At 36.6% G+C, this 10268-nt stretch overlaps 1 non-coding gene across 1 annotated transcript; it reads left to right on the top strand.

Annotated features, from left to right (window-relative positions):
• The first annotated feature begins 9917 nt into the window (after positions 1–9917).
• On the top strand, positions 9918–10024 carry LOC124899103. The gene has a single exon (XR_007056240.1). It is a non-coding gene; the product is annotated as a small nucleolar RNA R71 (small nucleolar RNA).
• The last annotated feature ends 244 nt before the right edge of the window (positions 10025–10268 follow it).

Here is a 10268-nt window from a genome sequence, read left to right as displayed (position 1 = left end):
CGGACATTGTCAATATAATACCCAACTATAGTGGGGGAGAATCCATTAGGAGTGCAAACTAAGAATTCATAACTTGTAAGTGTTGAGAGTTAACTATGTGTTAACCCATAATGCCAAATTAAATAATAAATGAAAATAAATTAGGGGTATGATTTTAGGTGAAGTTAATTTAACAAGAATTAACGCTATTATGCTTTCTACAAGTATAAGAGTATTTCTAATTTGAGAGAGGCTTTGGGGTTATATCATCTTAGGTGTGATTCATGCATAGGTTATCAACAATTAGTCCAAGTTTAGTTAAGGGTTTTGGGTAGGCTAGATTTTAGGTCTTGGTGTTAATCTTTCAATAAAACACCAAATCTCACTCATCAGTTCTTTCAAACACCTTACAAGCATATCAAATCTACCAATCTAATACCTCAATTTACACCCTTATTTCTAAGATGATGCCATTGAATGAGCTATCTCAAATAAATCCTATATTTCTAAGATGATGCTACTTAATAAGCTAATTAAAGTTATTATTTGCAATCACTCTTCACCCACATCCCTCTTTCAAAGATTATATGGGATCCAAGACAATTGGGGTTTTTACCCTCAATTCTTAATTCAAATATAGAGTAAAAGCAAAAACCATCACAATTAATAACTAGTTGGACTAATAATCAACACCCACGCACTATTCACCACCTAATCAAACATAACCCCAAGAGATATATTTAGCTACTCATGAAATTAAAGGAAAGAAATATACCCAAGTTGGCATTAAACTCATGCATTGAAAGCAATCTAAATATATTCTCCAAGCTTTAAATTCAATCAACAAATCAAAATCTCTTAAAGAAATATGCAACAAATTTTTCTCACTCACAAAATTGTTCTCAAACTCTCAAAACTGGATAATTGGATGCCCAAAATGTGAAGGGTTTAGCCTTTTATATTTTGGGACTGAGCAACATGAAATAACAAGTCTGCCCTTAGAATCTTACCAGTAGTCGCGATCGCACCCTTTTGGTCCTGATTGTGACCTTTACGATCACAAAAGTCATATCGCAATTGCTTATCTCTGACTTTGTTGACTGATCATGATCATGTCCCTCAACTTACGATAGCAATATCTAAGGGTTGTCTTTTATAGCTTATCTTCAACCTTTGTTAATCTTTTGGTCAGTTTCTTTTCTTTCTAGATTTGCCTCAATGCTTTTTCATCAGATTTACCTATAATATCACAAACACTAGAAATTAGTGCATTTTATATAGAACTAGTCTCATATATTCAATAATTTCATCATAGTGTGCAATAACTTAGACGTAAATGAGTGGCAAATTTTCCACTCTTCAGCACCCCCAACTTAAGATCTTGCTTTTCCTCAAGCAACACTACTTCACACTTAATGAGACTATTCAACTTTGTAGCCCACACTATTCAACCAAATGATCATCATGATTTTAAACTTGATTAACACCCATAATTAGTCAACAAGCATGGAAGTGCTATCCGAATAAATCCCCTCAAACCAATTACATTTTTAAGGATGCAAAGGACTTTGATGAACAATCAAGTAACAATAGCTAACTCTCAAGAGGTGACATACTATCAATAGTGACTCAACTAGACTCCTTCGCCTCATTTTTAGAACATGACAATATCACCAAACTATATTAGTTTACATGTCTCCTTATGAAAAAAAGTCCCAACACACCATAATTTCAATCATGCAACAAGGTAATGTGTAAGTACTCACACTTACAAAGAACTTCTCAATGTAATTAAGTATTATGAAATATGCTTGCTGTAACGCCCCGAGTCTGTACCTCAGATGCTACACGGTGCTCATAATCTCAAGGGATGACAAGCTAACCCATGACTAGTACCTGCTACAATAACTGTATAATAATACTGTTATTATGTGGAAATTAGGCGAAAACTTGCCATAAGGTTCAAACTTAAAAGTAAATATTGAATACTGAAAAATGAATACTGAAAAATGAATACTGATACATTTGTCTGAAATACTCTAGTCTAAAAAGCCTCTACTGTTTGAACAAAGAGTTAATGGGACAAGTCCCCAACTAACTCCGTCTATTGAAATAAACTGAGTAATAAAATACTAAAATAATAAGCCTATCCTTGAACTATGAGGACTCGCATTAAGTCTGCTGCTGATAGTTCGGGCTGCTAAGTATGATCAGGAGCCCATGCATCTAAACCTATGATATAAGAAATCATAGCATAAAAGAAAGGTATGCATTAGTACTTTGAATGTACTGGTATGCTAAGTAAGGTAGCTGAGATGCATGGGTTTATATGCATGAACAATACTGACTGAATAACATGAGTATAACTGAATAAGAGTACATACGTGAATACGTAAACTATAACTGAGATCGTGATAACACTGGATGCTGAGTTTTGAGTTACTAATTTACTGATATCTGAGTTTACTTTTACTGTGTAGCTGATAATTGAGTGACTGTATTTGACAGTCTTGATTCTGTGGAACTATACTGAGTTTTATATTGAACCGAGTGACTGTATCTAATAGTCCTGAATCTGTAGAATTGAATTGAGTTCTATTATAAGAATGGAACTAAAATTGAGACTGTGGGAGGCAATTATCTAACTGACATGCCTCTTTCTAAATAGATTGGGGTCCAAACTGTAACCCCAGTTGGACGGGTATCAGTACCATACCACGGGTAATGACAACTAGCTGTGGGGTCAGTCCTAGTCTAGTGGGTGACCCCTAAGATTAATACTAGCTAGCGGGTGATCCCTGAGTATGTTAGTCCTATCTAATGGGTGGTTACGTAGTTCAGGAACTTAGGAATTACTTCTAGAGACCCAGTCCTAGCTAACGGGTGAACCCCCATCCCTAGGCTCACTCGATGCTGAATCCTACTACCAACTGAATAGACACTGAATTGATTCCTAGTTCTACTAGGCTTGAATGAAATGTTACTGATTATACTGTCTAACTAAACTAAACTGAGTTTATTGAGCTCCGTTGACTGACAGAATACTACTGAATTCTATTAACTGACTGAATTTACTAAGGTCTGAACTGAATACTGGACTGGACTGGGCTGATACTGAGTCTACTGAGTTTTTCCTGAGTTTTGTAATTGACTGAGAGTACTACTGATCGTGACATGACTGATACTATCCTAAGACTGACCATGGCTCTAGGTAATCAGCTTAATTATCGGGAATTAAATTCCCCCAGAACTCGATAGCATAAATTATAAGAGATGGTACAATATTGAAGCATGATAAATAACTACTTGATCATCATTCATTCGTTGGGACATTCTAGCAACCACTTGCATGACATAAACTTGAATTCATGCTATCATGATATAATTTCATTATTTAATTCTCATGAACAACTCATCAAACACTTGGAAGACATTTTATATGCACATAGTAACAATCAACACATGAGCATCACAATTTCAAGGCTTTAACATGAATTCACATGATACTACATACATAATAGTTGTTTTTACATAAATCTTGCACTTAATCATGGAATAGAAATCCAATCAACATTATAATCATGAATATACTTGAATCCAAATCATGGAAAATATGAAATCAAGCTACTTGAGTTTAAAAGAGTTTCTAGACTCCAGGGGTGGAAGGAACTCTTGGATAAACACTTGACATACTTTAGTACCTGAATTCTGAAAGATTGGGGGTGATTTCTTGAGTTCTTGATTTGAAATTTGACCCCTCTAGGGTTTTTGTTCTTGAGAAATTTGAGAATAATAAATGAATTTAGCCTCTAAAGAGGATTAATCTCGTGTTTTGGGAGATGATAAATGTGGGTAAAGACCCTATTATCCCCGAGGATGAGACTTTTTAATGACTGAAAACAAAACTGTCGACGTGCAGGACGATGCGCCACATCGTTGGTATCGACGCGATAGTCAATGCGCTGTGTCGAGTCTATGTCGGTTCACTGGAAATTGCCACTGGGAGCTAAAAAAAATATTGATCGACGTGATGGCTGCCGCGCTGCGCTGAGATTATGTCGATGTACTATTTTGGATTTCCAAACATGGTTTAAACGAGGTCCAAAAAATATGAAACTCGTTCGGGAACTCCCACTGACATTCCTGATCATGAATTAACCTAAAGATTGATATTTTAAGGTCATAAGAGTCATTAAATAGAGTTGCCAACTTACGAAGGCCAAAATAATACTAAGTCTAAATACTTAGCTAGAATTTTCTAAGTATGGGACCCCTTAGCAAGCTTAAAAGACTGAGTTGAGCTTAGAATTTTGTGGGGTCTTACACTTGCCTTTATTTTTCAATCACTACTAATTCAAAAACACCTTGTTGGAGATCTCAAAGTGCTTTTTCAAGCTTGTAATGTAGGTTTGGGGATGGGTAGGATAGATATTTAGGATGGAAGTGACTGAACCCTCATTAAACTCCACATAACACACCAATTTAGATCAAACTTTGGATCATTGGCCACTTATTTCATTTCTAAATCACGTATATGCGTATATTTACTACATTAGTTCACCTTTCTTTTTAAAGCATTCTCTTTTCACCTCTTTCCTTTTGTAAGTTCAGGCTTTTGTTTCTTTTGTTACTCCCTTTTTTTCTCTTTTAATTTTCATTAATGATTTGATCCTAGGTATTCACTTCCAAGACTATGACCCGCGATAACCTTCTTCCAAGGTCCACCATCCCTAACATAGGAATTTAGCCTCAAGTTGGCAATTTTAAGTTCAAGGAGGGTAGGGTTCAAAGAAGAGATGAAGTTTAAATGGTCCAAGGCTTGTAATGTGGTTGGTAAAGAACTGTTGATAAGCTCAAGAGGAGTGACTAATGATACCATTCATACATGGGTAGGCTTTTTAGACTAAAGTGGTTTTCAATAATCACAAAGAAGGCCTATGATTATTTCACCAACCACGTTTAATCAAGATTAGCTCTGAAAGACCAACGGGCAAGTTCTAGATGATACAAGTAGGCACAAGAATCAATCAACAAAGATCACCACACATGGTATGCAAACTTTCCTAGAAGGATGAATTTTATTTCCTAATTAAGAGCAAAAAAAGTTATTTATCACACACTACCAACTAAAGAACTTGGAGTCATAACAAGAGGTAAAGTGTTGTTATAATATCATTCGACCCTATTCCCTTGATTTACCCAAAATTTTTAGATAAAGGGGGATGATTATTTCTATTTCACCACGCAAGATTAGCTATCGTTAGCACCAAATCAAGCCGTCATCTCACATTTTGGCTCTCACAAGGGAAAACCATATGGCTTCTCAGACTTTACCATAATTGGTATGTCAATCCCAATTTGTAATGCCACAGGTACTCAGTCTTCCCCTACATCTAAGACTCTAACACCTCAACATGATGATTTTTCCTTAAGAATGTCGTCACTCAATCTATCATAGGGAAAGTCTTGTCCAACAACAATATCAAAAAGAAGAATAAAAAGCTAGAAATGAAAAACAAAAATGACTAATCCACAAAACATAGGTACCATTAAGATACCTAATATTACAACCCAGATCATTAAATTATCCATAACAAATAAATATCAAATCATCCAAATAAACATCCACATAAGACAAAGCCAATATCGAATATGAAATAAATACAAAGACAAGGGCACCCCAACTAAAGAGCTTGTAGTGTCCTCACTACATATTATGAAAGCATAAAAAGAGTTTAATGGGCTCCCTGAAACTGCATCAAGTGCTGTCACCACTCGCTGTATCCTCATCGACATCATTAGAATTTGGATCCTCATCATCAGACTACCTAGCTGGAATCTTATCATTAGCCTCTACTCCAGGGGAGGAAAGTCTCTCTTTGGGCTTAGTACCTTCCACAAGCCCTTCGCCCCTTTCCATATGTAGATGAAAAATTTGTTTCTCTTCTTCTCCCTTCTCGTTATCTTGTCATAAGAGTTGTGTAGATTTTGATGTGGCCATACCAAGGATGAGTAAATCTGTCCAAGCCTGGATAGGTAGTCCTCTATGCCTTCTGATTCTCAAGAAACCTCTCATAATCACTCTGGGCGACGTAGGAGTGACGAGTGGTAGAAGACTTACCTAGCCTTTGAGGTAATTTAGACACCAACTCCTTTACTTTTTGCATATGACTCAAGAGCTCCTCAAATGGACCAATGGAGGGTAGCTTGCAAGAATTAAGATCATCATCTGCCAACTTACCTAAATTGATCTTCCTCCTTTTGCTCTTTGAAGCTTCACCCTCACCACGTATCTTCAGTGGGTAAATAGGTGTCTTCGAGGATATCTAGTTGTCCCATTAATATTCCTCAACCTCGACTCCCTTACATAACTCAGTGATTAGAGATGATGATATGAGCATAGGGCTGCCTCAATTCTTGTAATGTCTGAGCTCCGTATTTACAAATTGACCAACATTCAAAAAAAATTATCTATGAGGTAAGATACCATCTGGGCTCGTATAATTGGGATGTGAGTTATGTTGGTGTTTGGAGAGACATGACTACAAATGATGGTCAACCAAATTCGAGCTTCAGGTGTGAACTCATTTATGGTGATCCCTGATTTTGTGGAGGCCTAGAGAACTGCTCTTTCTATATATAACTGTGGGACTAGCCAGTTCCCTGAGGCACAACTTTTTCCTCAAACTCCCATGGGTCGGCATCTGGTAGTCTATATATCCCATTGATTTTCTTATACCCAAAGTTCACCACCTTACCCCTAATCTTCATGATTGGGTTGGAGATATTTCAAGCTTCTAGGTTTGCGTAAAACTCCCATACCTATTGTTCATTTGCTTTGTAGGGGTCTGGGGCAAAATATCTCCAGCTCTTAGCTTGTAGTCTCTGATAAAAAGTTGGGAGTTTTTTAGGCACTTGTTCCAATGAGATGCCTCGCTCAGGGAGTAGTTTCTTTTGGACCAGGTCCTTATAGTAGACAGTTTGATAATCATAGGTGAAAAAGTTAGTTTGGTCAAAGTCTGCCATATCTAGCCTTTTAAATCCTGAAGACAACACAGAAGCGTTAACCATCAAAATTAGCATGTGAAAATAATATTCTGTAACTGAACTAAACTACAGAAATGGCTTAGGGATCATGTTATGGATTAAAATAAAAATTCAGGATCTTAAAAGGCCCTGTCAGATGGGCCTCAGGTTACGCTATCGTACTCTGGTGAGTTGTGATCGTGATCGCGATGCAAAAGGCCTCAGTCCCAGGCTTGTTCAAAATTGAAATTTTGACTTCCTCGCTAATTTGTGTTTAACAAAGATAAATAACACTAAGAACATGAATCAAACTTTATTTACAATGTAATTCATAGGAATCTATCAAGAAGTTCATTTGGACATTTTACCAAACACTTGGTGGGCATCTAAATTTCATACTCATTTTGGACAATTTTGGATCATAATTGGGTACTCAAGACTCCTCAATGATGCACAACACCAATAATATAAACCATACCAGATAACATCAGCTTCCACACTAATAAAGCAAAAAAATTACAACTCCAAGTTTATACCCTAGTCATGCTGCTAATAATTTAATTCAAGCACTAAATAGGAGGTTTGAAGGACATACCTGATGTGTGGATACAAATGCGGATTCCTAGCACTTTCAAAATCATTTGGACATGATAAAATTTGATAGATTTTGAGTTTTTAAGAAGGATTGTATAGGGGAACCTTTTGGAGATGGTTCCCTTCTTATAACTACCAGGTTTACGATCGCAATAATTCGGGGGTCGCGATCGCGGTCAACCTTTGCAATCGCAATACCGAGGCTAAGTTGGGATAACTTGAGCCTCTTGATCACGATCGTAATACCTGAGATCAGGTTCAATTCTCTTATTTTTCAGTTGTTTTACCTCCAACTCAATTTCACTCTACTTGTTTCCTCCTAATCACTCAAATACACCCTCAGAGTGCCAAAATTTTATGGATTACGCAAATACAAAAAAAATACTCTAACAATCATAATTAAAAGGTATAGTCTAAATTAATGGCAATAGTGGGTTGCCTTGCAACCAATGCTTGATTTAACATCGAAGAACGACGTCCATCTATAATGAATTTGGATCCTTGGGTTAAAGTGACCGAAGATCCATTCCCAAAACATTGCTCAATTTCTTATCTACCACATTGATTGACAAAACCACTTGTAAATCCACCATTTGCTTCTTAGTTTTGCACACCCAGAAAGAGACCTCATCCTTGTGTACTCAAAATTTTATATCTCCATATTCCACATTAACTAGAGCTCTACCAGTGGATAAGAATGGCCTCTTAAGGATTATTGGTATCTCATGATGGATCTCAAAATTGAAGATGACAAAATTAGTCAGAAGAATAAACCAGTCAACCTTAACCAACACATCATATAATATGACTACTTAATTGAATGTTCCACCATGAAGAGTCTTATAGTGGTGGGTATGGGAGCACCAAGCCTATCTTTCGATACATGACATATCGCATCAAATTGATACTAGCTCCAAGATCACATAATGCTTTTTCAAATTTGTACATCCCTACGGTGCAAGGAATGGTAAATGCACCCGGGTCTTTCTTTTTCTCCACCATTATGTTTTCTATGATTTCGCTACAACTATGAGTCATCTTTATAGTATCACAATCCACAAGTTCCTTCTTTGACATCAAGTTCTTCATAAACTTAGCAAACCCTAGGATCCCTTGGAGAGCTTCTAACAATGGAATATTAATCGAGAGGTTGCTAAGTTTTGCAAGAAAATTTATGAACTTGACATTATCATCTTTCTTCTTAAGCCTTTGTGGAAAGGGTGAAGGAATTTTCATTGGGGTCAATGGAATGCTTTGAGGTTCATTCACTGTTTGGTCATCATCATAATTCATTTTAGGACTTCCATCTTTATCACCCATTTTTTCAACTATTATCGTCCCCTCAATAATTGTTTCCTTCAATTTTGAAGTATCAATACATTGTTCTTCTAGCCTTTTTCTTTTTACACTTACTTGTTTATCATGTGACTTCCCTTTGGAACTCTCATCGACCTCAACTATATTTTCACCGTTATTTCTTCCACTTCTAGTGACAATAGCCATAACATGTGCATTATTTTTGGGACTGACCACCATGCACTAGGAAAACCTCCTTTTTGCCTAGTATTTAGTTGAGTAGAGATTTAGCCCTCTGGTGTTTCTAATTGCTTGATGAAAGTCGAGTGAGAGGTCACCGTTTGTTTTAGTTGAGAGAAGTCACTCTTTATCTCCCTTACTATTTTATCGGTCTCTTCTACATGTATTAGAATTCAAGCCAAGACATTTTCATGCTTGAATTATTTCAAATCCATGCAGTTTGACTCCTTATCTTTGGGTCTCTGATTAGGGGGAATATACCAATCATAGTCCCTCTCTTTGTCTCTCTATTCTCGGTCACGATCACTACCTCTATCCCTCTAATCTCAATCTTTCCAACCTTGATTCCTGCCTTGCCTTTGATAAGCAGAGCGAAACCCCCCCAAATTATTTGACAAAAATCTAATCTCCTCATCAAGCTTCTCCCCGTTTTCATCATCATAAGACCTAGGACTCTTTGAAGCAATGACATTTATGGCTAGGAGCACCCATCACATGTTTGTAAGAAGGTCAAGTTAGGTCATTACCTTGGCCATATTCTTATCCTTTTCTTTATCCTTTTTCTTTTGCTCTTTGCTTATAAAAGAAGCTACTGGGGACCCCACAGCTACCTCAGTGTCCCTCGTATGCCATCCTCTATTGTTCTTTATCACTTGATATACCAAAGTTGTTGTAACTCCATAAGATATCTTAACAAGAGAACCCTCGGCTGCATTATCAACCACCATTTTGTTCATTTGATCCAATGACCTATAGAAAATTGGAGAAACATTTTCTTCGACATATCATGATTTGGGAATTGCATCAATTTATCATTAAATCTTTGTAAAACTTCATATAAGGGTTCACCACTAAGTTAGTGAAAATTTGTAATCTCATCCCTTAGTTGCAACATTTGAGAAGAAGGGAAGTATCTTTCAAAAAATATATCGGTGAGCTCAACAAAAGAACTGATAGATTCGCAGATAAAGATTACAACCATAGAATAGCTTCTCCCATCAATGAGAATGGGAAAAGTCGTAACCGAATTGACTCTTGAGAAATATGGGCAATATCAAATGGAGTGCACACATCAATGAAATTTTCAAATATAGGTTGGCATCTTCATGTGCTTGTCCTCCAAATAATCCCTT

This window comes from Capsicum annuum, chromosome 5 (assembly GCF_002878395.1).
Source record: "Capsicum annuum cultivar UCD-10X-F1 chromosome 5, UCD10Xv1.1, whole genome shotgun sequence".
Lineage (NCBI taxonomy): Eukaryota > Viridiplantae > Streptophyta > Magnoliopsida > Solanales > Solanaceae > Capsicum > Capsicum annuum.
Note: the sequence above shows the minus strand (reverse complement) of the source record. Positions and strands in the feature narration are given on the sequence as shown.